The following is a 10,453-nucleotide window of genomic DNA, read 5'->3' on the forward strand; positions in this document are numbered from 1 at the left end:
ATAGATATACATACTACAAGAAACAACCAACTAATTATCTTTTTTACATGTATTTATTCAATTAGCATAATATGCAATTATTCAAGCAAAATAACCATCTTATTACACTTAATAATGTAGTTTATTCAGAATTATAGTGGCTCGAAACTCACTCAAAAAAGCTTGTTCAAAATCTGTTTCTTTCAATGTACTCAAAGACCAAGCCGAGCCCAAGCGAAAGTAAGCTTACTTGTCAATTGGCTCATTGGTTTGCTCATTTGACTAATTTAAATAGAAACATAGATTTTAATATATTAACTAAAAATGAAATTAATTATAACTTAAAACTTTTGTATAAATAAATTATAAATTTTGTATTATATGTGTGTACTTTAAAAATAATTTATATATGTGTAAGATAATAATAATAATAATAATAATAATAATAATAACAATAATAATAATGATAATAATATTTAAAATATACGAGCTGGTTGAAGAGCTACGAGCTGACTCATGCTTTTTACAAACCGAACTTGAGTTCAACATTTAAACAAGCTCATCAAAATAAACAAGCTATATTAACTCATTTAACTGGACTGGTTTACATACATGTATAGGTTGCAGTTACTGTACGTTAATGCCTTAACATACAGTAGGTACGCGAGACGCTCAAAGGCAAAAACCTAAAACGCTCAAAAACGGTCTTTGTGAAAAAATTGAAAAATTGATCGATTAACCATCCAAAATTGTTTTTTTCGGTGAACCAATGATTGATTGGATATGTATTGATGATTCCGAGTTCTTTAGATGTGATTTCATGAATCGATTCGTGAAAAAATAGATTCATATACGTAATGTATGTTAAGACATTATTGTATTGGACCTTTTTCCTTGGCATAACCATATTAGATTAATACCAACATGTAGTAATTAATAATAAAAATCATCATAAAATGAAAGTCAATTTCTCCGACCAAAGACCCACACCAAGACCCAACTAGTAATTACTAATTATGCACCGTCCGCTATTTATTACCTTATTTAAATACCATCATTTGAAGGCTAGCAATCTAACATGCATTCAAATATTATTACAAAACAAATGCATACATCAACCTTCTTACACTTAACACATCCCGGAGTTACATTCTTCGGGAGAATTCGTAACCCGAGAAGTGTTATCATCAACCATCATAAAAATAAAAACAAAAGCCATGTAACATTTGTGTACCACAATAAAGATGGTTTTAATGGGAAAATAGTGGACGAGAATATGATTGTTATGAGAGAAAGGATTCGGAAGATGAAGTGTGAAGATGACGAATATTATCGGTTGCCGGATGATTGGATGGAGTGGGAGAAGACATACACTTATAGTGGTGGATATTATGCGGATGTTTATGAAGTTGTTGCGGTTTTCCAGAGGTTTTTGATGGAGAGTAGGCCGAGTGTGGCGCTGGGACTGGCGGTGGTTCTGGCATTTGGTGGGTTGGTGGCGGGTGTGACGGTTATCGGGTGGTTGGTAACCTTGGTTTCGGGATGTTAAAACAAGTGACATAGTTATTCGGGCGTACGAATATGTTTAAATATTATTAACGTACAAACCGTAAGAATGATCAAATGTAGTTTGCATTGTTATTGATATTGATATAAATTGCGTAATGAATTATTTTAACAAGTTACTATTTATATTTATTTGTAATTATTTAAGTTTATGCGTAGCGATTGATCATATAATTATTTTACTTCACGTGTAATTATAACTGGGAAAACTACATGCTTTTTTTTATGTGTTCGGAGGCCTCGCACATGTTAATTCTAACCCGCCTGTATACGTATAAGAGTGTTGTTTTATCTTCTGTAATTGATTTATTTATTTGTCAAGTCAACTTTGTAATAAAAGGACTGCATGATGTGATACTTAATACTCTTGTTGATCACATAAGTGTTTCTTTAATATATACTAGGTTATGTACTCATGTGCAACACGGGTTGGAATAAATTAATAAATTTATTCAACTGACGACATTATAAGAAATACAAAAAATGTGTTAAATTGTTTATATAAATATGTATTATACGGTACATATTAAACAATATGAAAAAATATATATACATTTCGGAAATTCATAAATATCCAAATATTTTTTTTTTATTTTTGTTACAAATAAAATTCAACTTATTTAATATTTTAACCCATTTGAAATAAAAAGAATGTTTAAAAACTGGACCATAATGTCCAACTAAAAAAATAAAAAAATGGTTGGTTGTTCCCAAACCAGCTTTCAAACCGAAAACAACAACCGAGATAACATTAATAATTTTAAAACTGAGTAGATGTACACAATAGTTCATCCACCGCCTAGTGATAATAATAATAATAATAATAATAATAATAAGTCGGATGCACTACCTTGTCTTTTATAAATGTTTGTTTTCTTCTTGATTTCTCATTGGAGCAATATGAGATGGAATATAGTTTTATTTTGAACCTTGAAGTGCCAAGTAGGGATGAGCATGGTACCGGACCGGTACCGACCGGTCCCGATCCCGAATATCCAGATCCCGAAAATCTCTAATTCTTGGTACCGGTACCGGTACCGAAATATTCGGTTCGGTACCAGTACCGTCCCGGTACCGGGATTATACCGGTACCGGAGGTAAAAAATCGGGAAATACCGGTACCGACCGGTCCTGATCCCGAAAATCCCTAATTCTTGGTACCGGTACCGGTACCGAAATATTCGGTTCGGTACCTGTACCGGGACGGTACAGGGATTATACCGGTACCGAAGGTAAAAAATCGGGAAATACCGGTACCGGTACCGTACCGATCCCGAAACCTAAAACTTTGGTACCGATTCGGTACTGACGGTACCAAATCGGTACCGGTCCCGATTTTGCTCATCCCTAGTGCCAAGTGACACAAAGATGGTCATATTAGGTGTCAAGTGGCATAACTATATTTTTGTTTATTATATTAAGGACGAGTTTTCATTGTTTTCTTTTTTCGACGGCACCGGAATAGGCGTTCATATTAAAATTGTACGAAAGACAACTATTTAGATGGAACTAAAACAAATGTGTTTAGTAAATTAATTTTTTTATATTTCAAATTAAATTCAAGTTAAATTAAATAATAATGGAATACCATTTGAAATATATGACAACGGGTCTGTATATGTTAGTTGTAATATAAAATAAATACGTATCCCCTAAAATTTAATTATACGCATGTAAACGAATGATACTTTGTTGTATAACTCCTGTTAGAAACATCGTTCTCCGAATTTATAAGATGAGTTTTTGATCTTTTAGACATTGCCTTATCATTTGACAAAACAAATACATTTATAAAAAGGAATCATATGAATGGTAGAAGTATAATAAAAACATTAACGATGAATTTAAAGCGTAAACAACATGAAGAAAATTGAAATTGACCAATCACCTCCTACAGTCCGGTTTGGTTTATACGACCCATAATTATAAAAATCATAAACCAAATCGTTGGTCATAATTTTACACAACTTTTAATGGGGTACCACCTTTATGTTTATTGTATCAGTGACGAACTGTCGTTTCCTATAAAACAACTTCATTTTAATATTCTAATTTAAAGCCTAATTAAATTTTATTTTATATATTTATTTAGATAATGAAATAGTTCCTGCATGTTTTTTAGGGGAGATATAAAAAAGTTATAATCCAATAGGTACATGTAAATTTTATATGAAAACGTGTAATATGATGTTTGTAACCCAAAGTATATAATATATGTATAACATTATATAAACATAAGTAATTGATTTAAAGGCGAAGTTCATTTCAAGATGGTAAGTTTGGACGGTTTAATGGGTTTAAAGTCAACCAAGAAGACACCTAGTTGATATACATGTAATTCACATATGCTTAAAAGTGCGAAGATTACAATATTAATATATGATGCGTAATCTAAAATACATAATTGGATGTAGGACTTGTTGTATATATAAGGTAAATTGATTGAGGAGGAGCAGAGCTATGAAAGTCGCCTCATGTGTGTTTGTGAGTACGAACACTATCAAATAAAGGTGTTTAGTGCTAAGGAATGAAGGAGACCAAAGAAATTTAGTTTTCGTTGTTACTGACGGAAATCACCAATCACTAATGGAAATAAACAAATTTACGGTAACTAATAGCTACTGCATAATATATTAGATTATTAGTTGTCTACGTAATTAGTGATACACAACTTAAAGGAAATCACTAATTATTAATTAATAATGAAATTTTTTTTTCATAGAAGAAATATTTCAAAAATCAATGAATACATTTAGTTGTCTATATGGAAGGTTTTAATTTCCTTATTTTAATTTAATTATAAATATTTATGACCTAAATTTTCAAAAATAGGGTGCCACTTGGCAAAATATTAGGCCAATTAGGGTTAATGTGGTTCAACAATTATTTTTATTTATTATAATAGTAGATATATTGATTTATTTAATATATATTCTCTCTGTCACATTAAAAGTTTATATTTTTTTTATTTGTCATGTTATAAATGTTTACTTTCAAAATTTATTAGCCAGTTTTCAAGTTTATCCTTAAACACAAACAACTACCATTAATACACAATATTGATTGACCAATTTTAAGGACATTATTGTCATTTGATAAAAAAATAATCATTCAATCTACATCACTATTAGAAAAAAAGCCTTCAATGACACGCATTGCGTGTCATTAAAGGGGGCAGTAATTGAAGCCCCGTCATAAATTGAACATGACACGCATCTGGCATGTCATATTTAATGACACACACTAATGACATGCATTTGTGACACACGTTTATGACCATAATATATGACATGCATTTATGCGCGTCATCAACATATTTTTTTAAAATAATATATTTTTATTTCTTCTTGCATAATTACTACTAATTTATACATTAATGACAATAATTAAATTTTCATGGCAAAACAACATAAAATACAAATATAACTAAATTATCCATTTCATTTAATAAATAGAGTTTCTACGTCAATATTACAAAGATTCCCAAGTTAACAAAAATATTGGTTAATTATCAATACAAAATACACCAACGGAACATAAACCGTGGCACATAAATTGACCATTTTTCTCAAATTCCATCAATACCCGCCTCCCCGCATTCATCTATGCCTCCCTTAATCTGAGAAGATCATTAAACAAAAAAATTTTAAAAATGTGGTGAGGACAAAACGAAATGGGTCAATACAAACCACTATAAACCTAACTTAAAGTCAAACATGTTACACTTAAATTGTTATTGACGGGTGTTTCAAGTCCTTCATCACTGACCGCCTTCATGAAGTTTAAATCTACTAAAGACCTAAAGTTCATATCAAATCACAAGTTCATATGAATTCGCTATCCTGTAAAACTCACAAATCAAAAGTAACGAGTTCTTATCAAATTTCATAATATATCAGGAATTTGAATTAGAAAGAAATATATGAAAAAATGTATACAAACAAGAACTTATAGCACAACTTACCTTGTGAATTGTGACAACACTCCAAAGAAGCCTTCATTATGGAAACGTCGCCAATGCCTGCCGCAATGTTTTCTCATGCTCTTTTGGATTCACAACCTTGGTCAAACCAAAGTTTTTTGCAGCAAGTTTAATTGATAAAAGAATAAATTTAAGTCAAAGTCATTATCACATGGTAGTCAAATTAAACTGTAGGAATCTAGAAAATGAAGTAACAAAGCTTGGCATATTTCTCCTTTCTAGATTCAAGTATTATGTATTTGATAAGAACATATAGATATATGATATACCTTATACACAAAACAAATTATAAAAAGTCATTCATGAAGGAACCAAATGCGCAAACCATTAGTTATATGAATTTAACAATTAAGAGAAATCAACAAATGGTATAATTTGGGTTTTTTTTTATTTTTTGTGTTATTGGTTAAATGAATCTAAGACTAAAGACTTTAAAAGATGGAAAAGAATAGGACTGATAGGTAATATCATGTGTTAATTGTATCCACTTATATATTGCATTAGAAAGAAAAAAAATTAGGAAAACCTATTACGAATTCTGCAGCTATCTATGTATGAAGATATCCTACTGATTCATTTATGGCAGCTTCCATGATTTGAAGGAGCATACAATGGTATAAAATAATGACATATTAAATAACATTATAAATGGGATTATTGCTAATAGTGTTATTGTATTGAATGGCAGGAAATGTATACCATCAGATGAGCTCAACATGTTACCATTGTTGCCCAAGTCGAAGTCAATGCATAACTCAAGAGTAATCAAACCAAATTAGCTTAACCAACGGAATCTGCCAACACACGTACAAATCCGTTCATATAAAGCACAAATCAACCTACACACATACATATCAGTTCATATTAAACACAAATCTACCTACACACATACAAATTAGTTAATATTAAGTGTAAATCAGTTCATACTAACCAAAAGTTTTAGAATTGGTTGCTGAAATTTGAGGGTGCTTGCTGCAAAAGTCTGTCGAGGAGGTGCAACAGTGGTGGTGCCCCGTTGAGAAAAGATGTCGTGGTGGTGCCCCGTTGAGAAAAGATGTCGTGGTGGTGATGGTGTTCACTGATTACCTGCTGACCAATTCCCTTCTTGCTTTTTTTTTTATTTGACCCGTTTGAGGTGCAAACTGCCCAAATCAACCCATTTTGCTAGCTTCTTAATTTGACCTGTTTAGGATAAAATCTACCCAAATCAACCCATTATACCCGTTTGAGATAAAAACTACCCAACATTTTGCTAACTTTTTAATTTGACCCGTTTGAAATAAAACTACCAAAATCAACCCATTTATTCACAAATACCTGCACGACACCTTCAAAATTACTCCAAACACACTGGCTTTTGATGTAACTATTCCAACAAACACTACTTATCTTTGACCTTGTTGGTATTTCAATAAGCGGAAAGTGGATGTCTCGATTGGAGTTCAAAACCGATTGATATTCGAAAACTTTAATCTTTTTATTAACACCCGTTGTTGCAAAAAACTCCCCATCGCGATCAAAACTCAACGAACACGAGAGGCTTGAAGAATTAGAAACGAAATTGTTGGAGATGGAGAAGATGTCGTGGTGGTGATGGTGTTCGTGGCTGGTGGTGGGGATGGCGTTCGTGGTGTTGATGGAGTTTGTGGCCGGTGGTGGTGTTCTAAGAGAAACAGGTTGTGATGTTTTGAGAGAAGAGCCATGGTTTTTGGTATTTAGGTCAAATGGGTTAGGGGTTTGAATTTTTAATTTAGAGTGAAAATGACACGCATATACGACACACAAACTTATTTTTGGAATTTATGACACTTGTTTATGACGTTCAAAATTGAGTGTCATGAGTCTTCTAATATTCAAAAAATATGACATTTTTTAATGACTTGCACAATTGCGCGTCATAAATCAACGCGTGTCATTGTGCGCATATCATGGAAGACCTTTTTTCTTGTAGTGCATTGAACTTTGTGTTTTTTAAACCATGACATTTTTAATGAGACGAATGTAATAATGTATAAGATAAAATAAAAGGACTAACTGTTTACATAATATGTACTCTTTTCCATTATCAAGGATCTCAAACCCTTTTAAACCAAGTACCCTCTCAATTTTTTTTATTTTAATTTTAGAAACACAAAAAATAAACAATTTAACACACAATAATAACTAAACATTTATTTAAATTAAAAAATTTACATGATTCAAATAATAAACATTGGGATAACATAAATAAAAAAAACTACTCATCCTCGTTTATGTCAAGGTACAACAGATCAAAAGTTTGAAGGTGAGCCACTAGATCAAATCGAAATCGGTGATCTGCATTTTCATCGTTTAGAAAATAAAAATCGTGAACATATGTTTGAATAGAGTAGATGGTTGTTGAGAGTGCGTTTGAAAAATAATAGTGAGATAAATTATGTATTTATAAGGCAATAAGGACATATGTTTTATTTAATTAAAATCACAAAACCAACAGCTAGTTGCCATCATGTAGCAGTACCCGTTTTGGGTACCCGATTTCACCACCATACATTACCCGTATCTTGGGTACCCGCAGGCGTCCCCACCTCCCTAAACGTTTCTTTACTACTATATAAGATAACAAAAAAAAAATGTTTTTTTTTTATGAAGTCTAAAGGTATTAATTCACTTCGTATCATCATGGGTGCTTTTATCCATTTGGGAACCATTTTTCTTCAATATGTTACATTATCTTTAAGATTCCGGCGCCGGTGGGTGGCCCATGTGCCATAATCACTTCTACATTTACAAATTGCAAATACATTTTTTTATATTGGAAGACATGTTTGTGTTATAGTTACAAAGTTGTTGGAGCATATCCATAATAGTGTGAGTGTGGCATTTGTGGCATGTGACATTTGACCCCGTTTATCATTATTGGATTGATTTTAGGTATCACGTTTATGAGGTGTGGATAACTTTAATATATGTATATATATTAATTTAAGTTCTTGATGCCTAGAAGACACATTTATTGTGTTGTTTGAATGGAAAACCATGATGACTCTAAAAATTCACGTGTTTTAACGGAGCCAGAAAAATATGTCCTTTAAGGTTATCATAATATTTGTGTAGGGGTATTCAATACATACAACAAAGAAAAAAAAGTGTTTGCACAAACGTTGTACTTAGCCAAAAAAGTTGAGCGGTAGCCAGAAAACCTCATGAGATAAATAATTACTAAATCTTGGTTGCATTTTTACTCGACTATATTGATGAAAATTGCTAGATGAGTGGTCATTCTTTCATCTTAGCATAATACATGGTTATCTTTAATTAGAATTTTCAATATTAACCTTGATGCTAAGGTCATGTGTAGTGGGAGAGTCATGTGTAGTGGGAGAGTTATGGGTAAAGATATGGACCATAACTCTTCATTATAGTGTCCCCCTTAAAGTTATGGGTTTCAAAATTATGTACAAGGGGATGCGTTTTGTGTGTGTGTGTGTGTGAGAGAGAGAGAGAGAGAGAGAGAGAGAGAGAGATGGTATAATGATTGCATGAGAGTTATGAGTTTTTTTTACCACTACGTCACTTTTTACAAAATTCTCCAATGCTGACTGAACCGGCATGTGTCACAAAACGTATAAGTGTGGAAAGTTTTGCGTGCGCATTGTCAGTTGCTTTGCATGCTTGATCATCGAAAGAAAAATGTATGAATCGACTTTCCACACAACGGAGCCACAAAAGGTTGCCACCTACACATGGTCTAATGCTTCTCTGTTCAGACACCCATTTTTCTGTTTAGACACCCTGACCCACATATACTAGTCGTATAGCTCATATTACTCTTATATGTGACAGCTTTTTGTCAGTATTTGTTGTCCAGTTAATATGAGAAGGCCAATACAAGTGGATGCCTATACTAGTTGTATGGGTTATACGACACGATTTGAACTTTCATATACGAGTACGTCCCATACGAGTTATATGGGCTATACGAGATGAATTTTAAAAAAATTTTCTGCCGACATTATTAGCATTAATTTGTAATAGATAAAATTACTTTTTTTTTTCAAACGCAAATACAAGTAGTATTGGCTATAGGACTTAAACTATTAAACACTAGAAATTCTCACTATAAAAACACTTATGCTACAACTTTTATATATATATATATATATATATTATCATATTTTTCTTATAACTAACTAAGAAATCAATTATTTTTCGGCCCATTGAACATCTGGAATACCCTACAACATTCTAAGTTCATTTATAGCTTCCTTTTACCGAACTAGATATTAATTGTTTATTTTTAAATTATTTTTTTATGAAAAAACGATACTAGTTATAAAAAAAATAAACTTTTATATTTTAAGTCTGTATCTTATTTTTCTTTTTAAATTTACAATACGCTAGAAAACACAAACACTAATATAAATAAACATAAATAAAAATAAACATTATATCATTAAATTAGTTAACATAATTAAAGATGACAAATACATGGTTTTAACGTATTCTAATCGAACAACGGGAGCGTCTCGAGAACCGGCCTTCTATAAGTCGTCATTCGATCTGTTCTGATAGCCACTGCTAATTCTTCTTGCACCACGTTCAAGCTAATCTCATGGACCCCGTGAACAAATGTATGATGTTAAACGGGCAATGTCTTCTGCATGACTCAATGGAAGTAATCATGTATCCAGATCACCCGTCGATGTTTTAAATAGAACCACACATTGTTGGTGTTTTGATTCTCAAAGTTTGGCATTATTAAATTCATATCAAAGACTTTGAAGTTATGAATTTGTAGGAAGTCCACATAATTTATGGCACCGATGACGTATATCCTTCTTGACAAAGCTATAAAATGACCATAGTGGTAGATCTTCAAATTAAAGTACCATGGTCTATCAGCGTACAATTCATGGGTCATACTAACTACGTGATCATAATCTT

Source organism: Bidens hawaiensis, unplaced genomic scaffold, assembly GCF_021521415.1.
Source record: "Bidens hawaiensis isolate Kalapana, Puna unplaced genomic scaffold, B.hawaiensis_p1.1 tig00032462_1, whole genome shotgun sequence".
NCBI lineage: Eukaryota > Viridiplantae > Streptophyta > Magnoliopsida > Asterales > Asteraceae > Bidens > Bidens hawaiensis.